The sequence below is a fragment of the Canis lupus genome, chromosome 15 (genome assembly GCF_048164855.1).
Source record: "Canis lupus baileyi chromosome 15, mCanLup2.hap1, whole genome shotgun sequence".
Classification (NCBI taxonomy): domain Eukaryota; kingdom Metazoa; phylum Chordata; class Mammalia; order Carnivora; family Canidae; genus Canis; species Canis lupus.
Window position 1 is genome coordinate 11,061,387 of NC_132852.1, and position 24,219 is coordinate 11,085,605.

At 35.4% G+C, this 24,219-nt stretch overlaps 1 long non-coding RNA gene across 1 annotated transcript in view; it reads left to right on the forward strand.

Moving 5' to 3' along the window:
* Positions 1-2,335: 2,335 nt before the first annotated feature.
* LOC140605465 (uncharacterized) overlaps positions 2,336-24,219 on the forward strand; it is a 34,704-nt gene continuing 12,820 nt past the window's right edge. Inside the window, exons 1-2 of the long non-coding RNA XR_012008114.1 lie at positions 2,336-2,387; positions 23,661-23,783. This is a non-coding gene — a long non-coding RNA (uncharacterized lncRNA). The remainder of the gene's footprint in view (positions 2,388-23,660; positions 23,784-24,219) is intronic.

Genomic DNA, 24,219 nt, shown 5'->3' on the forward strand with positions numbered 1-24,219 from the left:
AAATTTCTTCAAATATATTTTCTGTCCCCTGCCCTTTTCTAAGACTTCAATTTCATATGTGTTATTGTCCTACAAGTCACTCAGACATTCTTACTATCCTTTTTTTCAGTTTTTGCTATCTCTGTGTTTTATTTTGAATATTTTATATTACTTTACTTTCAGGTTCACCTGTTATTTCATCTTTAGGGTCTATTCTATTAATCTTATTTAGGAAAATTTGATACATAAATTGTGTTTTATATCTTTTAGAATCATTGCTAATTCCATAATTCTTATCTCTTGCAATTTTTTATTGCCAGATTTTTCTATGATATAGGTCACATTAACTTATTTATTCATGTATGTGTTTTTGGGAGACAGGAATGCCATTATTCTAGGATTAGGCCTATTTTCTTCAAACCTGTTGCTAAGGTACAGCTTTGCTCTTGTATTAAGCAGATGCTCTCCATTCCAACTGTTCAAGACTCTAAAAGTTTCAGGGAGATCTGGAAGTTGTTCTTCCTACTACAGTTTTTCTTGTTTGGTCTTATGGAGTTTAATCCTAAATTTGTTCAGACTGGTATTTACCTGAAGACTTAGAGACTTTGAGATTCTGGAATTTATTTCTCTGTGCAGTTCCTGCTGCTCAGGTACTCTGACCTACAAATCTAGGTGCCTTCACTTTCTTGAACGCTAATTTTAGTTTCTTCAACTCAGAGAAAGTGCTGAATTCTGTTTGGGTTTCCTCTCCCCACACTGCTATCTGCAAATTGTTCCCAGACAGAAAGCAAAGCATTTCATAGGATTCATCTTGCATCCTTTCTTTCAGTGACTACAGCCCTGCATTTCTGGGGTCCAATGACTGAAAAGTACTGTTTCCTATATGTTGTCCACATTTCTAGTTATATGTGTGAGAAGGTAATTCTCATAAAGTTACTCCTTCATGGACTAAAGGCCAAGAATCCAAAACATCATTTTAATTCAATAATATTTGTGTGGCTTATAGAACTTCAGTCTTTTTGAAGGAAGATATAATCTTAAGTGTAAATGAAACCATATAACATACTAAGGGCAACTTTCTTATTTATTCATAGTAAAAATTTTTATCTATTCAACATGTGTTGCTGAACTAAGATTCTTTATTCTATATGCAAATAATTCTTCTATGATCTGACTTTTTGTAAGTTTAGTCTTACTCAAGAAAACCATTATTTCACTTTTACCTTTTGTAAGCTTTAAAGTATAGGAACTTAAGGGATTCTTTTTACTGAAATAAGTCTCTGTAGGCACAAGTGTTAGTTCAGTTAATATTGATTTAACAGCCTGTACCAGAATGCCATATTGCTTTTGGCAAGTTGTCTAGATGTCCATTATCTCTAATGTGGGTTCACCTAAGGATCAAGAATTCCAATGACAGTAACAAGAGGGCTAAATCTTTTATTAAGGTGATATAATCCAGAGGTTCCTGGCATCTTTGGAGGTGAAAAACCACAGGCTGTGTGAAACAATTTAAAGAATAGGTTTACTTGACACCAAGAGTAGAGAATAAGAAACACTGGCTTCTTCAGCTCCCACAAAGGTAGTAAAACTCAGAGGGAATCTCAGGGGCTAATATTTAAGGAAATAATATGGAAGAATAATTGTAAGGACCCTTCACCACTTTGAAACCTTCTCCACTTTTGACTTGAGTTTCTCGGTTCATGATCCCAATGTATAGTAGTTAATTTGTGGCAAGATTCATCTTTCTATATTTACCATACCTTCATTCTGGCTACCTTCATGTAGCCAGAATGAAAATTTAATTTTAATTTTCCATTAAAAATCTGAGGAAAGAAGTATTCAGAATCCATGAAGAGAAAGCTACAAGTTGAGGTCATTTCAGTTATTCTAAGTATGATGTTATTGACCAGGAGCATTGGTTGTTCATTTTAAAATGAGTTAGGTAGATGTTCCAATAATCCTAACATAAGGAAAATTTCATTTTTTAAGAATTTTTTCTTCAAATAAGAAACAGGGAGAGATGGTGACAGAGACACTTGACAGGTTGACAAGCAACCAAGCCCATTTTATGTTTCCTACCTGAGATAACACTGCATTTAAAATCTGATTGCTTTTTCAGGTCCTGAGTCAGACAGAGCTGTCTCTGGCAACAGAAAGGATGGAAAAGGAGATATCTAAAATAAGACAACTGTGTGATGCCGGTACTCATAATTCAGTTATGAGCTTCTGTTGTAGTAAGTGTCTATATTGCTATGAACAACCAGGACTATGCCAGAATGTTGGAGCAGTAAGGACCAAAGACCCACATTTCAGATTAAGACTGTCATTGAAAAAAAAAAAAAAAAAAAAAAAAAAAAAGACTGTCATTGACTGAAATCTGCTTATAGGAAAACACCGTTAGCTGAAAGGTGAGTGGTTTGACTTATCTTTCTTCTTAGTAGTTTGAAATTACAAATGTTCTTTTATAAGACTATAAGGAACCCTTGTATTTAAAGAATCATAACTCATTGTTACTTGATCTGCCATCCATGTTCTCCTTCTAAGAACTCTCTCTTAGCCAGCGGTCTCTTTTTATATCATAACATTGTATTCAGGGGTTTCTTGTAGCACAAAAGAACCCAGAGCATTTTTGGCAGGAGAGGTAAAAGGAAAACAGATGAAGAAAGCAAGCTAAGTCATCTCGGTTGGTATATATATACATATATATATACACACACACACACACATATATATATGTGTGTGTGCGTGCACGCACGCAGTCCATTTTTGAAACTAGCTGATATAGGTATCACCTGATTTCTGATCATATTTTCTCCCAGAATTACTTTCCATTTCCTTTGTTTCAACAGCATAGAGGGATTCTCAAAGCATGTTCTCAGGACAATTTTGCCAAAAATCCCAAACCACAGAAGGGTAGAGGAATCTGAGACTCCACAATCTGCCACTTTGACCTATTGATTATTTTGAGCTGTAGGTACTTGGAAAACAGCAAATTCAGGGATATTTCTCTGAACTCCCCTTATGTGCTTAAAGGAAGATCCTCCAAATGGAACTCCTTGTCATAAATCACCTCCCAGGACTGTCATGAACCAGGGAGTACGGACTTGTCACAGGAGAGGAGTCTAAAAGTCAACACCATACCCAGAAAAACTTCATCTCAAGCTATCACATTTCCCATTTCTTCTCCTTTCAGCCATCACCATTCCTAAAAATCATTTCATCTCCCCTAAACCATTTGCACATCCCTTCCCCTTTCTTTCTTAGAGTGATATCTAAATCTGTATTTTAAACCACCTCAGGGAATTACTCATTTTCTCGTGGGCATCTTCTTGTATACATGACAGATACCTGTTAATCAAATGTCTGTTTCTTTTATTCTTCTTAATCTGCCTTTAACTTTAGGATTCTGAGCTAAGAACTCCAGAAGGTAGAGGTGATTTTTTTTTTTTTGGCCTCCTCTACACCACAAATAATTCTTTTAATATAGTGTGATAGTACATAATTATGGCATGTCGCTTGAATCCCTTGTACCATGTTTATTTGTTATAATATATCTTATTCATAGGAACCAATATTTGTTGAGAAATAACTCAATAAGTACTGAAGTATTGTTCTAAGTCACTTAATACTCATAACATTATAAAGTACTATCAACATCCACATTTCATAGATGAGGAAAGAAATTAAATAATGTCCCCAAGTTTACACAGACTGTAAGTAGTAAGGCAAAAATTCAAACCCAGCCAATCAAATCCATGCTTTTACACACTATACTATAATGTCTTTTTATAGCCTCATAGGGTCACACACAGTATTGTACAAATAATATGAACTCAGTAAGTACGTGTAGAATAATGATTTTTGAGGTCAAATAGGCTGTTAATAAATGGCATTTTTAAATTTTATAATTAAAATGCATATTATTAAGCACTATTTTTGGACTGTTAAAGTTATTTTGTTTAGTTAGAAAATAAAAATATAAGAAATAATTTTATTTTAATATTATATTGATCTAATAAGGTATAAGTAGTTGAGTAGAACCACTCACTTGGAATTTTCTAAATTACCACGTGTAATTTTAAACAACTCTAGCAATTTACTAGGGATTCTCAAACTCCTCCTAGAATTCTATTATTGAACTGCTCTTATATTTTGGTAAAGTCGCTTAACCTTCTTTCAGTGCTCACTTCTGAAAAAGAAAGATAAATAATTCTTACATAAGTTCAGGAGGCAATTCACAGAGAAGTAAATAAAAGATTCTACACATTCATAAAATTCTAGAGCTATGCTTGACCTTAGGAGCTCATTTATCCTCCTGGGAATCAAGTTTCTTGTAGGTAGATGTTTTTTCAGCATTGTGTGTGTGTGTGTGTGTGTGTGTGTGTGTGTGTGTGCAGCTTCCAACAGTACAAAAAATTTGCTGTGAGGATTTAGAAAAAAGGAAAATCTGGATCCTAAACCATTTGCATATCCTATTTTTAAACACCATTTCAGATTCAATATTTATCTAAGATATACACTGACTTATTCTTATGTCCTATAATTCAACATTTAATCTTTACTTTTGACTTAACATCTTAGAAATTTTTTGTTACCTTCCCTTATGGAACTACCATTCTCTCCATCATGAGAATTCCCCTGTCAAGCTCTTCATTAAGATTAAGACTCCTTTCTTGATCTTTGGTACTCTTCCAGTATCTTTTAACTTTACTTTCTCTGTCCTCTATTTGCTTTGCTTCATTCAGGTGAGACTCTTAATGAGGTCTTTAGTCTCTCTCCTATTTTTTTTTTTAATGCTTAACCTCTCTTTCTAACACTTAGAATGATATCCTTTGCAATCAAAACTTAAATTCTGATGTCATGCCTATTAATGTACTCCAAGACCTATGCCACTTTTTATATATCTTGGACTTAATAATAGTAGGCTGTAGAATCTTCACCTCCTTTAGCCTATATCCTCTAAAGACAAATAATTTATTCTGAATACCATGCCATTTTTCTTTATACTTTTGAAATTTTAGTGCATATATACTGGGAATGAGAATATACAATAAAAAGAGAATACAGAGAGTTTAGAAAACTTAAAAATGTAATGAATATGATAGACTAGGAAATATAGAAGTGGAGATAAAATATTGAACATTGATAACTAGATGATTGATTGTACCATTAATACAGATTTTGAATTCTGGATGGAAACATTTAGTTGGAAAAAACTGTGGTTTTGTTGAATCTGAGTTGCTGGCAGTGCAATAAGGCATAATGGTTTTACAAGTATTTAGAAATTTATGACTCTAGAATCTTGCGAATGACTTGAGGATTGGAGGTACAGACATATATTTCACAAAGAGATGTGACTTGAAGTCATAGAAATAGATGAAATTTTAAAGAAAAAGAATGAAAAGTGAGTGAGCCATAGGTGAATTATTGAGAAATGCTGACATTTGGGGAAAAATTAGAAAATAAATTGTCACAGATAGAAAGAAAACTAGGAGAATGCAGAATTATAAAAGCAAAGTCTTTAATTAGAAGTACATACTCAATATAGTCAAGATGCCTATACATAGAATTAAAGATATTTCAGGGAGTGATATTTGCCAATCAGTCTATTTTCTTTAAATAGTATTTTTTTTAACTCCTAAGCAGAGAAGTGATATTGCTACAAACAAGGAGTATATTTATTAAACCGGGTATGTTTTATGAGAGATACCTTGGAAATAGAGTGTTTTTTTAATAAGTCATGATACATTTTAAAACTTGTGTCCAGTTCCTAGCTTGTGAAGAGTTCACAAGGTCCACAGTGCCTGACTTTCTCACAGAGGCTATTCCAAGGACTACATATTCCAGACATGCTGAGCCAGTTCATTCTCAGGTTAATACAGTGTGGTCTTCATCTGTCAAGGGTGAAATGTTGCTGGGAATCTAACTACCTTACAAGTGGAGTCACAACAACGGCCACATTTCATTAATATTAGAGTTAGATCAAGATATTGTGGGTCTTGGGATGCCTGGGTGGCTCAGCAGTTAAGCGTCTGCCTTTGGCTCAGGGCGTGATCCTGGAGACCCTGGATCGAGTCCTGCATTGGCTCCCTGCATGGAGCCTGCTTCTCCCTCTGCCTGTGTCTCTGCCTCTCTCTCTCCCTCTCTGTGTGTCTGTCATGAATAAATAAATAAAATCTTTTTTTAAAAGGTATTGTGGATCTCTAACTGGCTAGTCTTTATTTTTTGAACTTGAATTTGACCTTGCGATTATTAATTCATTATCTCTCTGCTCCAAAGTAACCTCCTCTTTTTTTCTGTTCTGTGAAAATGAATATGGACCTTTAAAATATGTTTGTGTTTTTTTTTTTTTTTCAGGCAGTACTGAAGCTTTCTCAATAGAGAATTCTAGAGAAACATAGTGGGCAGAAAGGGTTTTGCTTCCTAATCGTGGTATGCTTGATAGACTTCTGCACTGCATGTGGCTTACCCAGTTCACAGCTCCTATAATGTGAGAAGTTTGTCCAGTATTAGGCTCTTACAGTGTAGATGGCTTCTCTAGCACCGGGTGCCTGCAGTAGATGACGGTTAGCAGCACCCATATGCCAACAGCTTTCCCCAATCTTTTTTGGACAGTTTTGTATTGGAGGACCTCCAGCTTTTTCAGGCCTTACAGGATGAATAGCTTTCCCAGGCCCTAGGGGGTAGATTTCTAGCATGTTCCACGAGCCTCCACTCCAGGAAGCTTTCTGCCAAAATGTGAGTCATAGTGGTATACTCTCCAACAAAGTCTGAACCTCAGAAGGATGGGGATATATAGGGAGCTTTTTCTTGGGTGTTCATATCAATACTAGGGCTAATGACTACTCCTTATATCTAATATTTCTATGGTCTCTAGAGTTCTCTTGTTAACCCATCTCTCATTATTTTAAAATCTTGTTATATTTAATAACTCTTTATATTGATATTATTGTTCAAATTACTGCATGGTTTCCTTTTCCTGATTGAACCCATCCTGGTACATTGACCAAATGACATCCTACAATCAAATTTATGAAACTTTATGCAACTTAATAGAAAATGTATGTTTTTGTGCTACTTATCATAATTAAATATCACCACCTCTCCAAATCTATATCCTACATGGATTATAGATATAAATTTAAAAATTAAGGTTATACAGTTTTTAGAACAAAATATCAGTGAACATATTTATTGATTTAGAAAAGACAAAAATATCTTGCATAGAACCATTGCAAAACCCATTATAAAATTTTAAAAAATGAAAAATTGTACTAAGTTCAAATAAGAATTTATATTCATCAAGAGGCACCATTAAGTAATTATAAATTAAATGACTTTAATTTACAAAAACAACTCCTATAAATGATTACAAAATGCTGACAACACAATGGAAAAATAAGCAAAAGACTTGATATAAAACAAGATGTATATCCAAATGGCAAATAATTATATGAAAATGTGTTCAATTTCATCAGTCATTAGGAAAACACCAATTAAATCTAAAATATGATATGTGCTAACACTACAAATACTAGAAGGGCAAAGATGAAAAAAAAAATAAGAAAAAATGTACAAAATACTAAGTTTCCAGCAAGGGTGTGAAACACGTGGAATGCTCACAAATTGTTAGTAAGAATACAAAATGGTATAACAAGTTTTCTAAATTGTTTGCCAATATCTACTAAAATGAATATATGGATAGTGTATCACCCAAGCATGTATGTTTACCAAAAATATGTTCAAAAATGTTCATAACAGGGGATCCCTGGGTGGCTCAGTGGTTTGGCTCCTGCCTTTGGCCCAGGGCGCAATCCTGGAGTCCCAGGATTGAGTCCCGCGTTGGGCTCCCGGCATGGAGCCTGCTTCTTCCTCCTCCTGTGTCTCTGCCTCTCTCTCTCTCTCTCTTTCTCTAAAATGAATAAATAAATAAACCTTTATAAAAAAAAGTTCATAACAGGACTATATATAATAATCCAGGACTTGAAGTAACTGCTATCCAACAACAATGAATTGGAAAAAATATAGTATAATTAAGTAATTGAATACAGAAATGAGAACTGCCAAACTCTTCCACACAGAAGAAGCTAGACAAGAATCAAATAATTGGAAATCAACCTCAGTGGATAAAGTCAAGTTTGTGGAAAAAAGTATGTGGATGGACAGAGGGTGGATTTGGAGATGGCTGTTAATCTTCTGGTTCTCAGTGCTAAAATAACAAGCGTGCTGACATTTTAAAATTAATTAAGGCTCTACTGTTCTTTTGGTTTCTATTTCATTGATCTCTATTCCCATCTTCATCATTCCTCTTCTCCTGAGTTTTGGCTTATTTGCTATTTCTTCCCTAATTCCGTTAGGCATAAGGTTAGGTTGTGTATTTGAGACCTTTCTTGTTTCTTGAGAAAGGCTTGTATTGCTATATACTTCCCTCATAGGACTGCCTTAGCTGCATTCCAACGGTTTTGAACCATTGTATGTTCATTTTCATTTGTTTCCATGAATTTTTAAAATTCCTCTTTAATTTCCTGGTTGACCATTCAATCTTTAGTAGGATATTATTTACCCTCCATGTATTTGAGTTCTTTCCAAATTTCTTCTTGTGATTGAGTTCCAGTTTCTCAGCATTGTGGTCCAATCTTTTGATACCAGTTGAGACCTGATTTGTGACCCAGTATGTGATCTATTCTGGAGAATGTTCCATGTCTGGTCTATGTTACATTTGGGCTCTCTTTTCATGTAAAGGTTTCCTTTTAATATTTCTTATAGGGTTAGTTTGGTGATCACAAATTCTTATAGTTTGTTTCTGGAAGTTTTTTTATCTTTCCTTCTACTTTGAATGACATCCTAGCTAGATAAAATATTCTTGGCTGCATATTTTACTCACTTAGCATGCTGAATATATCATGCCAGTCCTTTCTGGCCTGCTAGGTCTCTGTGAATATGTCTGCTACCAGTCTAATGTTTCTACACTTGTAGGTTATGAACCTCTTCTCTGCAGCTGCTTTCAGAACAGATCAACAAAACTAAGAGCTGGTTCTTTGAAAGAATTGATAATATTAATAACCTCTGGCCAGACTTATTAAAGAGAAGAAAGAAAGGACCAAATAGATTAATTCATGAATGAAAAAGGAGAGATCACAACCAACACTGAAGAAATACAATTACAAGAACATATTATGAGCAACTATATGCCAACAAAATAAGCAATCTGGAAGAAATGAATGCCTTCCTGGAGACGTATAAATACCAAGACTGAAACAAGAAGAAGTAGGAAACCTGAACAGGCCCATAACCAGCGAGGAAATTGAAGCAGTAATCAAAAATCTCCCAACAAATAAGAGTCCAGGGCCAGAGGGCTTCCCAGGAGAATTCTACCAAACATTTAAAGAAGAATTAATACCTATTCTTCTGAAGTGGTTTCAAAAAATAGACATGGCAGAAAAACTTCTGAACTCTCTATGAAGCCAGCATTACCTTGGTTCTCAAACCAGATAAAGACCACACCAAAAGAATTACAGACAACTATCCTTGATGAACATGGATGCAAAAATTCTCACTAAGATACTAGGCAATAGGATCCAACTGTACATTAAAAGGATTATTCACCACAGCTGAGTGGGATTTATTCCTGGGCTGTAAGTGTGGTTCAATACCTGCAAATTTAATCGATGTGATACACTAAATTGATAAAAGAAATGAGAGGAACCATATGATCCTGTCAATAGATGTAGAAAAAGCATTTGACAAAGTGCAGCATGGTTTCCTGATTAAAATTCTTTACATTATAGGGATGGAGGGAACAAACCTCAGTATTATAAAAGCCATATGTAAAAAGCCCACAGAAAATATCATTCTCAGATGATGTTTGAGTTTTTTCCAAATCTCTCAGATTTTCCCCTAAGGTCAAGAATACAGCAGGGATGTCCACTATCACCACTGCTGTTCAACAAAGTACTAGTCCTAGCATCAGCAATCAGACAACAAAAGGAAATAAAAGGCATCCAAATCAGCAAAGAGGAAGCCAAACTTTCAGTCTTTGCAGATGATATGATACTCTATATGGAAAACTAAAAAGACTCCACCCCAAATTGCTAGAACTTATTCAGGAAAGTGGCAGGATATAAAATCAATGCACAGAAATCAGCTGCATTTCTATACACTAACAATGAGACAGGAGAAAGAGAAATTAAGGAGTCGATCACATTTACAATTGCACCCCGAAACATAAGATACCTAGGAATAAACCTAACCAAGAAAGCAAAGGATCTCTACTCAGAAAACTATACAACACTCATGAAAGTAACTGAGGAAGACACAAAGAATTGGGAAAAAATGTTCCATGCTTATGGATTGGAACAACAAATATTGTTAAAATATCCATGCTACCCAGAGCAATCTATACATTCAATGCAGTCCCTATCAAAATACCATTGACTTATTTCACAGAGTTGGAGCAAATAATCCTAAAATTTGTATGGAATCAGAAAAGACCTCTAATAGCCAAAGGAATATTAGAAAAAGAAAACCAAAACTGTTGGCATCACAATTCAAGACTTCAAGCTCTATTACAAAGCTGTAATCATCTAGCCAGTATGGTACTGGCACAAAAATGACACATAGATCAATGGAACAGAATAGAGAGCCCAGAAATGGACCCTCAATTCTGTGGTCAACTAATCTTCAACAAAGTAGGAAAGAATATCCAATAGAAAACACAGTCTCTTCAACAAATGGTGTGGGGAAAACTGAACAGCCACATGCAGAATTAAGCTGGATCATTTCCTCACACCATATACACAAAAATAGACTTAAAATGGATGAAAGACCTAAATGTGAAATAGGAATCCATCAAAATCATAGCGAACACAGGCAACAATCTCTGTGATCTCGGCTGCAGCAACTTCTTACTAAACATGTCTCCAAAGGCAAAGGAAACAAATGCAAAAATAAACTATTAGGACTTCATCAAGATAAAAAGCTTTTGCACAGAAAAGGAAACAGTCACAAAACCAAAAGAGAACCAAAAGAATGGAAGAAGATAGTTGCAAATGACATATCAGATAAAGGGCTATACCCAATATCTGTGAAGAACTTATCAAACTTAACACCCAAAGAACAAATAATTCAATCAAGAAATGGACAGAAGACATGAACAGAAATTTCTCCAAAGAAGACATACAAAAGGCCAACAGACACATGAGAAAAGTGCTCAACATCACTTGACATCAGGGAAATAACAAATCAGATCACAATGAGCTACCACCTAACACCTGTCAGAATGGCTAAAATTAACAAGTCAGAAAATGAAAGATATTGGCAAAGTTGCAGAGAAAGGGAAACTCTAATACACCCTTGCTGGGAATGCAAGCTGGTACAGCCAATCTAGAAAAAAGTATGGAGGTCCCTCAAAAAGTTGAGGATAGAGCTAGCCTATGGCCTAAGAATTGCACTACTGGGTATTTGCCCCAAAGATACAAATGTAGTGATCTGAAGGGGCACCTGCACCCCAATGTTTTTAGCAGCAATTTCCACAATAGCCAAACTATGGAAAGAGCCCAGATGTGCGTTGGTAGATTAATAGGTAAAGACAATGTGGTATATAAATAAAATGGAATACTACTCAGACATCAAAAAACATGAAATCTTGCCATTTGCAATGACATGGATGGAACTAGAGGATATTGTGCTAAGCAGAATAAGTGAATCAGAGAAAGACAATTATATGATCTCATTTATGTGTGGAATTTAAGAAATAAAACAGAGGATCATAGGGGAAGAGAGGAAAAATAAAACACAGAGAGACAAACCATAAGAGACTCTTAATAATAGGGGATAAACTGAGGGTCGCTTGAAGGTGGGGTATGGGGGGTTGGGGTCACTGGGTGATGGACATTAAGTAGGTCATGTGATGTGATGAACACCGTGTGTTGTATAAGACTTATGAATACCTGACTTCTAAATAATGCATTATATGTTAGTTGTATTTGTTTTTAAAGTTTTAAAAATTGAAACCAATAATACATCATATATTAGTTGAATTTAAATTTTTTAAAAGTTTTAAAAATTTAAAAAATGAATTAGAACAAAACGAAATCCATTAAGGTTCACAGAAGATTTGTACCATTTTCTGGATGTTTGTTACATTATCAGAAGAGGTTAAAAAATAATAACAATAACATGGTTCTTTAATAGAATAAGAAATTCATACATGTAATATATGATATGCCCATTCAGTTCTCTAAAGCATTGAAACTCCCTGGGGTCATATTACTCACTGAATTATTATTAATTCACAATTATCTTTATTGATGTTACTTTCTAAAAGGTCTTTTTAATTTACATTAGTTACTTCTATTCCTCTCTTTATTGGACCTATAAATTAGCCATTCAGTTACATGCTTACAGTCTGAAGCTTTCCATTTCTCACAGATTTATGTGACAAATAACAAACAGTTATACTACTTAGAGAAAATTGTATGAGTCCCATCAAAAGCACCCAGAAACTTATATATAACATTTTGTTAAATGAGACGACAACCATTCTTGCCTTAGACTTTCAATATTCAAGGTTTAAGGGTAAAGAAGTAGGCATATGAATTAAAGCACAAGTAACAACAGAAGCTGACATATTTGGCCTGTAAGAATCCTTTCAATTTGCACTACTCCATCTGTCAGAATCTTGGGGCCACTAGCAAGTTTAAGTTCTAGGATCTTGACTCCATAATGAAGTGCATTTTATGATGGGCATGATGTGGTGCTCAGTTGGTGGATTAATGTATTGTGATGGTTGCTATGCTTGCAATCAAAAGAATGACTCACTGTTCATCTATTTATTATTTATGGATTACATGGTGGGCCAGCAGAGAAAGAGAAGAAGAAAACTTGCAAACTAAAATCAATACAAATAATAGCCTCTCCCAAGAGAAATCCCAGGGGCTTAGATAGCTCTCCCCTTTCTTTGAGCTTTTTCTTTTTCACTTTTTTCTCTTCCTCTCTTTGCCCTAAAAACAATTCTCTATGAAAGAGTGTTTCGCTGTTTTGCTCTATTATATTCTTTGTAAATAATCATTAACGTTTCTGCCCTGTTTTTTCCTAAATGATCCATTCTAAATTACAGTAGTAGCAAGTAGGATATCCTTTAGTTAATTTTATACTCCCTTATGATTTGTAGAAAATATATGTTGAATGGTAGACACCTTTCAAGACCAGGAAGACAATCAACTTGAATAATCAACTATGCCAAGATTTATATTTTATTCTTCCTAATAACCTTTTGAGATATTATTCTCTCTCCTTACTAATTTGTCATTACTACATAAATAAGTACGCTAACTCTTGACACTAGGTCTATACCATATACATAGACTCTTTTATTCAGTGTCTTCAGGATTTTATTTTCCTGAATAGAACTATATTAAAATGGCTTCACATTGATATAAATAGTACCACAACATTAAATATATTATTAATAGAGTGTTAGGAAGTGAAAGAGGCAAATACAAAATGTAGTATCTGGAATATGCAAATGAAGTTTTTTAAAAAGCAATCTTTCCAATATTTTATTTCTGTTCACTAAAGTTGAGTAATAATTTAGGTAGGTGAGCAGAAAGAGTTTAGGAATCTATTTACTTGTTGAAAAAAATAAGTGCTGCTCAAAATCTTAAGAAAAAAGAAACCTCTAAGTTATATGCTTAAGTTTACTAGTATATATCTCTGTAATAATATTAACAAAAAATTACAAAAATAATTTCCTTCAGTATATAAAACAATCAATATTTTCCAAAACTGCATTTTATTTTTTTTAAAGATTGTATTTATTTATTCATGAAAGACACACAGAGAGAGGCAGAGACACAGGTAGAGGGAGAAGCAGGCTCCCTGTGGGGACACTGATGCGGGACTCAATCCCAGGACCCCAGGATCACAACCTGAACCAAAGGCATCTGCTGAGCCACCCAGGCTTCCCTTCTTATATCCCTTTATATCAAGCACTAAGTATTCTTCACTTCGTCACACTGATAACTAGATTATCTTCTTGACAGTTTATCTTCTTTTTTCTTTTTTTGACAGTTTATCTTCTTACCTTCTTGTTTTTCAGTTCACAAATGGGAACTTGATTTAATATAATCACAAAGGATAATGGTTGATGGAGTCCAGTAATGAAGGGTCTTGTGGGTCACAGAACAACACTGATTTTGATTCTGAGCAAGCTAAGAAGCCATTAGAAAAATTTCACTGATGAAAAAGATAAGATTCCATTTAAAAATTTTCACTCTAGCCACTCATTTGATAATGGAATGAAGAGGCCAAGAGAGGAGCTAGGGAAACAGCAAGGAATGATGAAGGTGGTAGCAGTAGAGATAGTGAAGGTGGCTGGGTTCTTGGCACCTTTTTGAAGGATTTAATTTCCCCAACAGGATTTCCTAATGGTTTGGACATATCGAGTGGGGGAAAAGAGTTAAGGAAGTCTAAGGTGGTAGACTTGAACATTGCAAAGATAGAACTGCTCTTGACTCTGAAAGAAAAGATAAAACAGTTTGGAGGAAAGTGTATTAACTTTGAGATGCCCATTAGATGCCTATGAGACATCCAAAGAGCCATGTGTTCAAAAAACGTGATAAAAGAATCCAGAGTACAAGGAGGGTATACATTTCCCAAAAGGTAAAATTTCCCAAAGATATATTAAACATTATACTTTGCTACTGAATGTGAGGTTGAAAGGATAATTTTTTGAAAGCTGTACTCCGCATCTTGTTTTCTGACATCAAAGCTAAGTATATGTGTAATCAGAAAGAATGAAATGAGATTTAAAGTCAGTATTGTCTGAATATTGCCATGGTTTATACATCTTCCAAAAAGTTAACAAGTCCTTAAAAATATATGATGTCACTGAGATTCCTTCCTCTTTGGAAGGGGCTATGAAAAACTACCAAGTTTTGAAATCTGTTAATCATATTTTTTTATTCCATAGCACCCTAAGGTTGTGTGAGAAATGAATGTTTTCTATTCAAAATAATTAAAATCTAGCTTTTGACCGACTTATAGTGCAAAGTATTTACGCTTTTCCTGATTAGCTTATAGTAAATTATATATCCACATTATCTACATAGAAAAAAATTGATAATATACTCAATTGTTGTCATTCATGGTACTTGTATGCTATATAGTCTCTGCAAAGACTGAATTAGCTAATACTGAACAAATGTCCCTAGAGAAAATACACAGTGGTTCCTGCAAACTCTGATCACAACGTTTTGTCAGCTGATCAACATGTAACATTGTCTTCTATATTAGTTTTGGTTCCACAGCACCTTACTCAATGTTATCATTGATTCATTAACATTGGACTCAAAGGCACTGTAACTCCTATCTGGAGGGAACTTATCGAACACATGTACTTTCATGTACTTTCTCCTTGAGGCACATCATAGCCTTCTTGCTCTTGGGAACCCTAGAGAGCACTTCAGCACTGCATCTGGATGACATTGTAAGTAATAAAATCACTAATAGCTCCAAAATGTGAATTATGTCACATGAAATAGGCTGAAAAAGCTATGTTTGTAGTATGAGAGCTGACACGGGAAGGCAGGGCATCATACTGTTTGACCTTCTCTAGGAACATACACATAAAATGACTCAGAGTTTTACTCACTCTGCACATATCTGTGAATGACCATGAATGAGCTGCAAGTATTGATTTGAGGGGTTACAAATAGACACTATGGGTAGGAAAATTTGCAAATAAAGAATCTGTGAATGAGGATCCATTGGTTCTATGTGCATATATTTTTATAGTCACATCTAAAAATCTATTTCTCCCCCACAGACAATAAAATGCCAAATACTCAGTAGGAGAGTGGGAAAAAGATAAAATAAGTGAAAAAGTAAAAAACAAACATAAGAGGGCTGCATCATAATGTCAGTGCTATACGACTGAAGAAAAATTAGAATGGGGGAAAAATGCATACTGGATACTAGCAGAAAATTATGTTAGCTTATAACCGATTAGACCTAACGTGGCTTTACAAGCTGATATTCTTCATGGTTCTATATAATTTTCCTGGTATCACATGTCTTTTACCTCTGTTAATTGCATCATTTATATTTCACTCTGAAACATGTTCCAACTAATACATATGCTATGGTAAAACGTGCCTTATTAGTTGATTTTCTACTGATGCCAGTTACCAACATTATCACCATGCCCTTCAGTCTCATATTGAACTTTAAGATTCCATCCTATCTTAAATTACTGATCATTGCCTTTCTGTATGCCAGCAAGAATAAAATCAACTTGGAATTTTTAGAATTCTACAGAATATATTTGGGCATCTGAACAAGAAGGCATAATTCTAGATATTTGTCCTATGTTTATAAGGAAACCTGAATGAGGGATTATGAAGATCTGTAAACATTTCAAATTAAGCAATATTTGATTATTAACACACTAACATAATCATTGCACAATGGCAATTTTATTTCTAAAGTTTTTCATAATTTAAAAAATTTCCAAGTAAGTCTTTCAAACTACTTTACTTACCTTTGTTCAAAATTTGCCAATGAATTATGTCTTGATTTGGGATCATATCAGTACGTTTATAATATGCTATTTTATAAGTAGATTTTAAGAGTTATTATAGTGTAGGCAGTCCCATTCCAAGGACCCAGAGGGAGGGGTTCACACAGGACCAACCAAGAGGTTCATTGGTTATGCACAGGATAGGAATCAAATGTCAGCCAGCAGGAAGTGAAAGCAGAATTTATTGAAGTTATTTGGAGAGAGTGCAAGTACAGGTAGAGTGTCTGGGAGATTCAGAAAGTAGGGGAAAGAGAGTCTCTTCTTTGCATCTTGGGTTTTTATTGAGGATTGTGGTCTGGTGTATGTGTCCTCTTAGATGTCTATCCAGGAACTGGTTAGAACAAGGAAAAGTTTCCAGGTGTCCTCTATAAATTACTTATTTCTTAGAACTAGGGGGTCTTGGTGTCAAGATGTCTGGCGCCAGTAGTCTAATATGTACTTGATGGCTTCATCCAGTCATTCTTGCCTGGTCCTTCCTTAGATGTTATCTATTGGGCTGGGAGGCTTTAAAGAAATCATTGACTCCTTGTCCCTCATAAGGAAGATATACAGTATGAGGCACATATGGGGTGGGGGGTGCGGGTCCTAGCAAGAACAGGAAAAGGAGCAAAAACAAGTTTTTTATAGAATCTCTTCAGCTCCCCTATCTCAATTATATTAACAGAAATAACATTGCAGAGCTTTTTATTTGCCCCATCTGATATTTCTAAAGCTCTCTTTGTTATCTAAAATTTACTTCCTTTCTTTGCTCTATAATTATTTTCTTTGAATTTTACTGTGCTCTAGATTTTAGATCAACTTTACAGTTGCATATAGCTATACCCCAAACCTACCAACTGGATACACAACTGCCATAGAGAGAAAAAAAAATAACTCACATAAGTAAACACTGAATCACAGAGTTTGTAGAATAATTTAGTCTCATTGCTTTTAGTGACTTTTGGACATTCAAAGTATCTACTAGATATCACACTTAACCGAGTAGTTAATTATCATGAAAACACAGAACTAACAATGCTCACTTCCATGCAGGTTAGAATTATGCTACTCACATACCAGTTGGTCATGGTGCTTAAAATCTTTTAATTAAATGTCCCTATGCAAATTTATTATTAATAAACATTTCAAATTAATACATATTTCATATCAAACAATATTTGATTATTACAGATTTGGTTCAAGATTTCTTCAGCCAGTACTTACACCAACTATCAAAAATTCATGTTCACGTATATATGAACAAATTTTGCACTACTTATTTTGAAAAACATCATTTTTTTTTTTTGGTCCTCCAATGATCATTTTGCTTTTAAATAATTTAATAATTTCTTCTGGTCATTTTGTCTTGATACTCAGTGGCACATTGAATAGTTTGTGCCCCATCAAAAAAAGTGGCAGAAAAAGTGTAAAGAAATATTGTAACTGAACTTACATGAGTTTGCTCCTTGGTGAGTCACATAGAAACCATACCAGGTAGGGTTGTCACACAAAGGAAACTTTATTTGCAGCAAATAAGGAGTTCATGGGGAATAACCTTCAAAGCTGCGACTCTCCAGATGAAAATGAATAAATCCTTTTATTTAGTGTTCGGGATGAATACTTAGAAGGGGGAGCCTTGTTCATTGTATATAAAAACAGGAATAAGGTTGCCCATAGATCTTAAGGAAACCTAGGTATCCATATATCGTATGTTATTTAAATGAGGCTTGTGCTTCTCGCTGGGCAGGGGTTTTAATATTGCAGTGAGGTGAAGGTAACTGCCGGTCCCTGCATGGGTCACTCCATGGTCCATCTGTACACATGTGCGTCAGGGTGAGGTTCAAATAGGTCTGGGTGGTCTGGGTGCCGGAAGCTCCTCGTCCAGGCAGTCATTATTGCTTCTGAGGTAGTTCCAGATGCCACGGGGGATGCTATGCCTGTAACTCTTTTACCAGAGTTAAGAGATAAACTGGAAGGAAGAGCTTAAGGGATGAAGGTGTGTGGATACAAGCAGGTAAATAAAGGTCAGGTCTTAGGGTGTAGCTGGTGACAATATTATAGCAAAAGATTATTTTAAGTGTCATTGCAAGACATGTATTCAAAGAGGCTGTGGCCTGAAAGCTCACAGAGAGAAAGAACTGAGAGGGGGTTGTGGACATTGCAACTATTCTCTATTATTTTCTTCAATCTATTGACCACTAAGTTCTTTGGACTTTGTTCCTATATATTATTTGATCCATACTTTACATTTTTGTCATAATTTGTTAAATAGTACAATTAAAACATTAATCAGTGATTTTACCTTTCTTTACATTTTAGACACATATCATTTGGGGAAGAAAAACTAATTATAGAAACTTCCTCTTGATTATATTAACCAGAAGTGTTTTAGTAAAACAATATCTTGATTAAGCCACATAAATCATAACTCTTAATGTTTTTATCAATGGAGATCATGTGTATTTTTACTGAGTCCAAATCAATAGCAGAAATAAATTAATGATGAAGTAGCAAAGACCATATGGTAAATTCAATTAAATTAATTAAGAATTTAATTAGAAACAAACATGTGCCTAGAAGTCTATTAAATATTGAAGGGCATACAAAAGCAGCACAGGGCACAGAACATGTTCTCCAGACACATACAACAGCATTTTAAAAATACATGAGATATACACCTGAAATAATTAAGACTAAGACAACTTAGAACTTTGGAAGTGGAGTGGCTTGGGTATAAAACTAAGAATCCCAGCTTCTAAATCTTTAACTTTGGGCACATTGTTTGAATTCTTTCATCCTCAGAGCCTCAATTGTACAATGGCAATGTAAACAAACACATCTGTGGGTTACTTCAGGAATAAAATGATATATGAATATAAAATAGTTTATAAAATACTTGACATATTGTAAATATTTTTTAAATGGTAAGTGAAAATAAGGCAGTTTGCATCAATTAGCATGGTAATGGCGATATGGTATCTAACCATATAGATACTACAGTAATCAAGATGTTAGGAAAGCCTACAAATGTGTACAGGATGATGCTATAGAGGGTGCTATAAAAATTAATCATGATTTTTCAGAGTGGTTGAAAGGATAAATGATATTTATGTTTTGTCTTTACACTCTCCTATATCTTCAGAATAGTTTTTTTTATAGTAGTCATTGATTACTTTTAATCAAGAAATTGAATAATGAGTGAGATATATTGCGTTTGTCAGTGTTCTCCCGCAAAAGAGAACCTGGGGTGGGGGAGAGAGACATACACACACACACCCCAATTCATTTTTATGAGGAAGTGGCTCACACAATTATAGAGGATGAAAAGGCTCATGATCTTCCATCCACAACCTGAAGATTTAGCAAAGCCAGTGGTATAATTCAGTCAGATGCCCAAATGCCTGAGAAGCAGGGGAGCTAAAGTTGTCAGTCACCCCAGGACAGGAGAAGAATGCTGACCCAGATCCACAGTCTCACTGAAAGATAAATTTTACTTTATTCCAACGTTTTTGTTTTATCAGGCACTCAACAGTTGAATGCTGTACACTCACACGGGGGAGAGTACTCTGCTTTACTCAGTCTATCAATTCAAATGCTAATCTCATCTAGAAACACCCTAATAGACATCCTCAAAAATAACGTTCAGCCAAGTCTCTTGGCATCCTGTAATCTAGTCATGTTGACATGCAAAGTTATTCCTTACATATATTTCAAAGACATTATATTTTAGGAACAATTAAGTATGGAAAATTTATTATCAGAGCATGCCATCTCTTCCCCTCTTCTGTAGTTATAAGAAATGCAGGGCATGGAGGGCATGAACTTGAACTCATTGGACATAATGACTACTCCTTCTTTGAAACATTTTGTCTTAGGGCTTTGTCTTTGTCTTTGTCTAGGGCTGCCATTATAAATATCATTGACTGGGTAGCTTAAATAACAGAATTTTTTTAACAGAAATGTTTAAATCATAGTTTTGGAAGTTAGAAGTCCAAGACCAATGTGCCAATCTGGTACATCTGGGTTGGTTTCTGGTAAGATTCTCTTCCTGACTTATACATGGCTGCCTTCTCATTGCATGATCACATGTCCTCTCTTCTGAGCAAGCATGGAAAAACAGACATGTTGTCTCTTTCTTATAAGGATACGAGCCAAAGCAAACTTGGACCCAACGGTTATTGTGTCCCTTAACCTTAACTACCTCCCAAAAGGTCCTATCTGCAAATATAGTCTCATTTGGGGTTAGAGCCTCAACATATGAATTTGGGGGAGACATAATTCAGTCCAGGACATCTTTATTTAAGCTTCTGTAAGACACAATATTCTTTGACTTCTCTTGTCCTTTCACCACAAGACTGGCTTCATGGGTGTGCAAAATGTGTCTAGCTGCACAGCGTTTCCAACTTAAAAGAGTCCCATGAGTGATTATATTCTTTAATGTTGTCATTGTAAAGTTACTAGTAGCTTTTTTTAATTAGGAAACTTTGTTTTTATAGCAACTTTTGGTTCACAGCAAAATTAGGTGGAGGTACAGATTTCCCAAAGACTCCATCCCGGCCCGTACACTGCTTCCTCTACTGTCACTTACCATCAGTAGATGATAAATCTATGACAACTGGCTCACCTAACTGGCACATCATTATCATTCAAGGCCATAGTTTATGTAAGAGTTTGCTCTTGCTTTTGTATATTCTATAGATTTTGACAAATTGTATGATGACATGTACCTACCATTTCACTATGATACAAGATAGCTTCATGACCTCTGTGCTCTCTGCCTACCCATCAATCCCTTTCTTAGCCCCTGGCAATCACTGATCTTTTCACTACCTCCATAGTTTTCGTTTTCCAGAATATCATACAGTACGTAGTCTTCTCAGATTGGCTTCTTTCACTTAGTGATTTGCATTATATTTCCTCTGTGTCTTTCCATGGCTCAATAGCTCCTTTTTAAGTGAATAAAACTCCATTGTCTGGATGTTCCCAAGTTTATTCATCCATTTATTTACTGAAAGATAATCTTGGTTGCTTTTAAGTTTTTGGTGTTTTTTTTTTCCTTTTTTAAAGATTTTAGTTATTTATTCATGAGAGAGAGAGAGAGAGTGAGAGAGAGAGAGAGAGAGAGAGAGAAGCAGACGGAGAAGCAGGCTCCTTGCAAGGAGCCTGATGTGGGACTTGATCCAGGACTCCTGGATTATGCCCTGGGCCAAAGGCAAGCGCTAAACCACTGAGCCACCCAGGGATCCCTTTTGGTGGTTTTTGTTTGTTTGTTTCTCACATTTTTAATATCCCACTCTACTCTCTTCTTGCTTGCATGGTTTCTAGGAGAAATCGTATATAATTCTCATCTTTGATGCTCTTTAAGTACCCCCCAACTTTGTTCAAGATTTTTCTTGATCTTTGATTTTCTGAAATTTAAGTATGATTTGCCTAAGTGTAGCTCTTCTTACATTTATCCTTAGTGTTCTCCCAACTTCCTACATTTGTGGTTAGGTGTCTGACATTAATTTGAGGACATTATCAGTCATTGCTTTGATTATTGCTCCTGTTCCTTTCCCTTTCTTCTGGTATTCTTATTTACATGTTATACCTTCTGTAGTTGTCTCACAGTTCTTGGATATTCTATATTTTTTCCAAATATTTCTCTCTTTTCAGTTTTTGAAGTTTCTATTGTCATATTGTCAAGCTCAGCCAAGCCCAGTCTTCTAATGTGTCATTCAAAGACATACTAAAAAAAAAAAAAAAAAAGACATTCTTCAGTTCTATTACACTGGTATTGATCTCTAGCATTTCCTTTTTATTCATTCTCAGAATGTCCATCTTCCTGCTTATGTTATCCAAATGTTGTCCATTGAAGCCCTAGCATATTAATTATAGTTTTACAGAAATTTCTTATCTGATAATCCTTACTTTCTTGCCATATCTGTCTCTGGTTCTGATAGCTGTTCATTTTCTTCAAACTCTGGGTTTTTCCTCTTAGTATGCTTTGTCATTTTGGTTGAAAGGTGTACATGATCTACTGAGTGAAAGAAACTTCTATATGTTGGTGTTCAGTAACATGTTAAAGGGTGGGGGAACAAGGGCATGTTCCATAATCCTACAATCAAGTCCCAGTCTCTAGGTGAGGCTGTGTATCTGAACTGTGAATTTCACCAGTGCTTCCAGTTTTGTGCCCCCTCAGGTGGGATAGAATGGCTGACGTTCACTGGAGTTGTGTTCTCTCTTCCCCTATACAAAAGACTTGAGAGGGCTGGAGTTGGAGATTTCCCTTCTCCCAAGTATGTTAGGATCTAATAAAAGTTTCTCCTTAGAGCATGTTTTGCTAAGAGGAACAACAAGCTTTGGTCTATTTCAGAATGACTCACTTTCCCCTTACCCTGCCAGAAACCTGAGGGGATTTTTCTACAATATTCACTGTGAGGCCTGATACAACTAGAGGTAAAACTGGGACTCCTGGGGTTTTTCTCTCTCAAACTTGTCTACACCAAGACTCCAGCAATTTCTCAATTACAGTTTAGGTTTTCCAGTCCCAATACCAGTTTCTGGGCTGGTTTCTGTTCTCATAGTTGTGACTCTGAATCTTCTTGTCTGTCTCTCTAATTCTGCTGGCAGAAATTTGCCCTGGCATCTCACTTCTATGTTACATCTATGAGGAGTTTGATATTTTTAGTTTGCTGGGTTTTTTTTCACTTGTCATTATGATGGAGTAAAGACTTCTAAGCTTTTTAAATGCTGGATTGGAAGCCAGTAATTCAAGTCTCAGCAGCTTTTTGAACAAGTGGCCCATGTTTCTGAGTCCTGCAAATTGCATAGGACAGACTGTTAAAGTGTTCAGAGGCTCAGCTTGTGCCTGCTTCCTCTCACCCTCCCTCTCTGCTTTTGCACTCACCCTCCTATAACTCCCTATGTGTTCTCATCCATGATGACTGTCTACTGACTCCTCCCAGATGTACTATACCCAACTGCCTCCTTGGTATCTGGACTCTCATATCTAGCAAAAATCTGAAATATTATTTTTCTTGAAGATTTTTCATCAGCATAATAGGATCACCATACACAAAATCACATAATCAAGAACAAAAAGCCTAAGAGTCTTTTTATGTTTAATTCTTTCATTCCCCAGATTCTACATCCAATTCAACAGAATGTCCTGCCAACTCTACCTCCAAAGTCAATCCAAAGTGGACAACCTCTCACCCTTTCTATTATCTGGCATCAACCACTACCAGTAATCAAGCCACATACAGTACGGATCCATTTATATGAGATGTCCACAAAAAGCAAACCTATAGAGACAGAAAGAAGAGAAGTGCTTGCCTGAATTTTGGGATGGGAATGGCAATGAACTACAGATGGACGTGATGGATCTTTGGTGGGGGACAAGGAAGGGTGTTCTAAAACCTATTCATAATGATGATGAAACTCTTGGGTAGTTATTAAAAATCAATGATGGTTTGAGATGGGTAAACTTTGTGATATATAAAATATACCTCAACAAAGCTATTGAACCCTTAACCTCTTCTTTTCCTAAACCTGCACCTATAGCATGCATTTTCAACTCAACTGTCAGAATAAAATTTCTATCAGTCACTCTTCCTCATGTTTCCAGTGACTTCTCATCACCTTGCCTAGATACCTGACTCATTATTCTACTACAGCTTGGAGTGCACTCCAGCTGCATT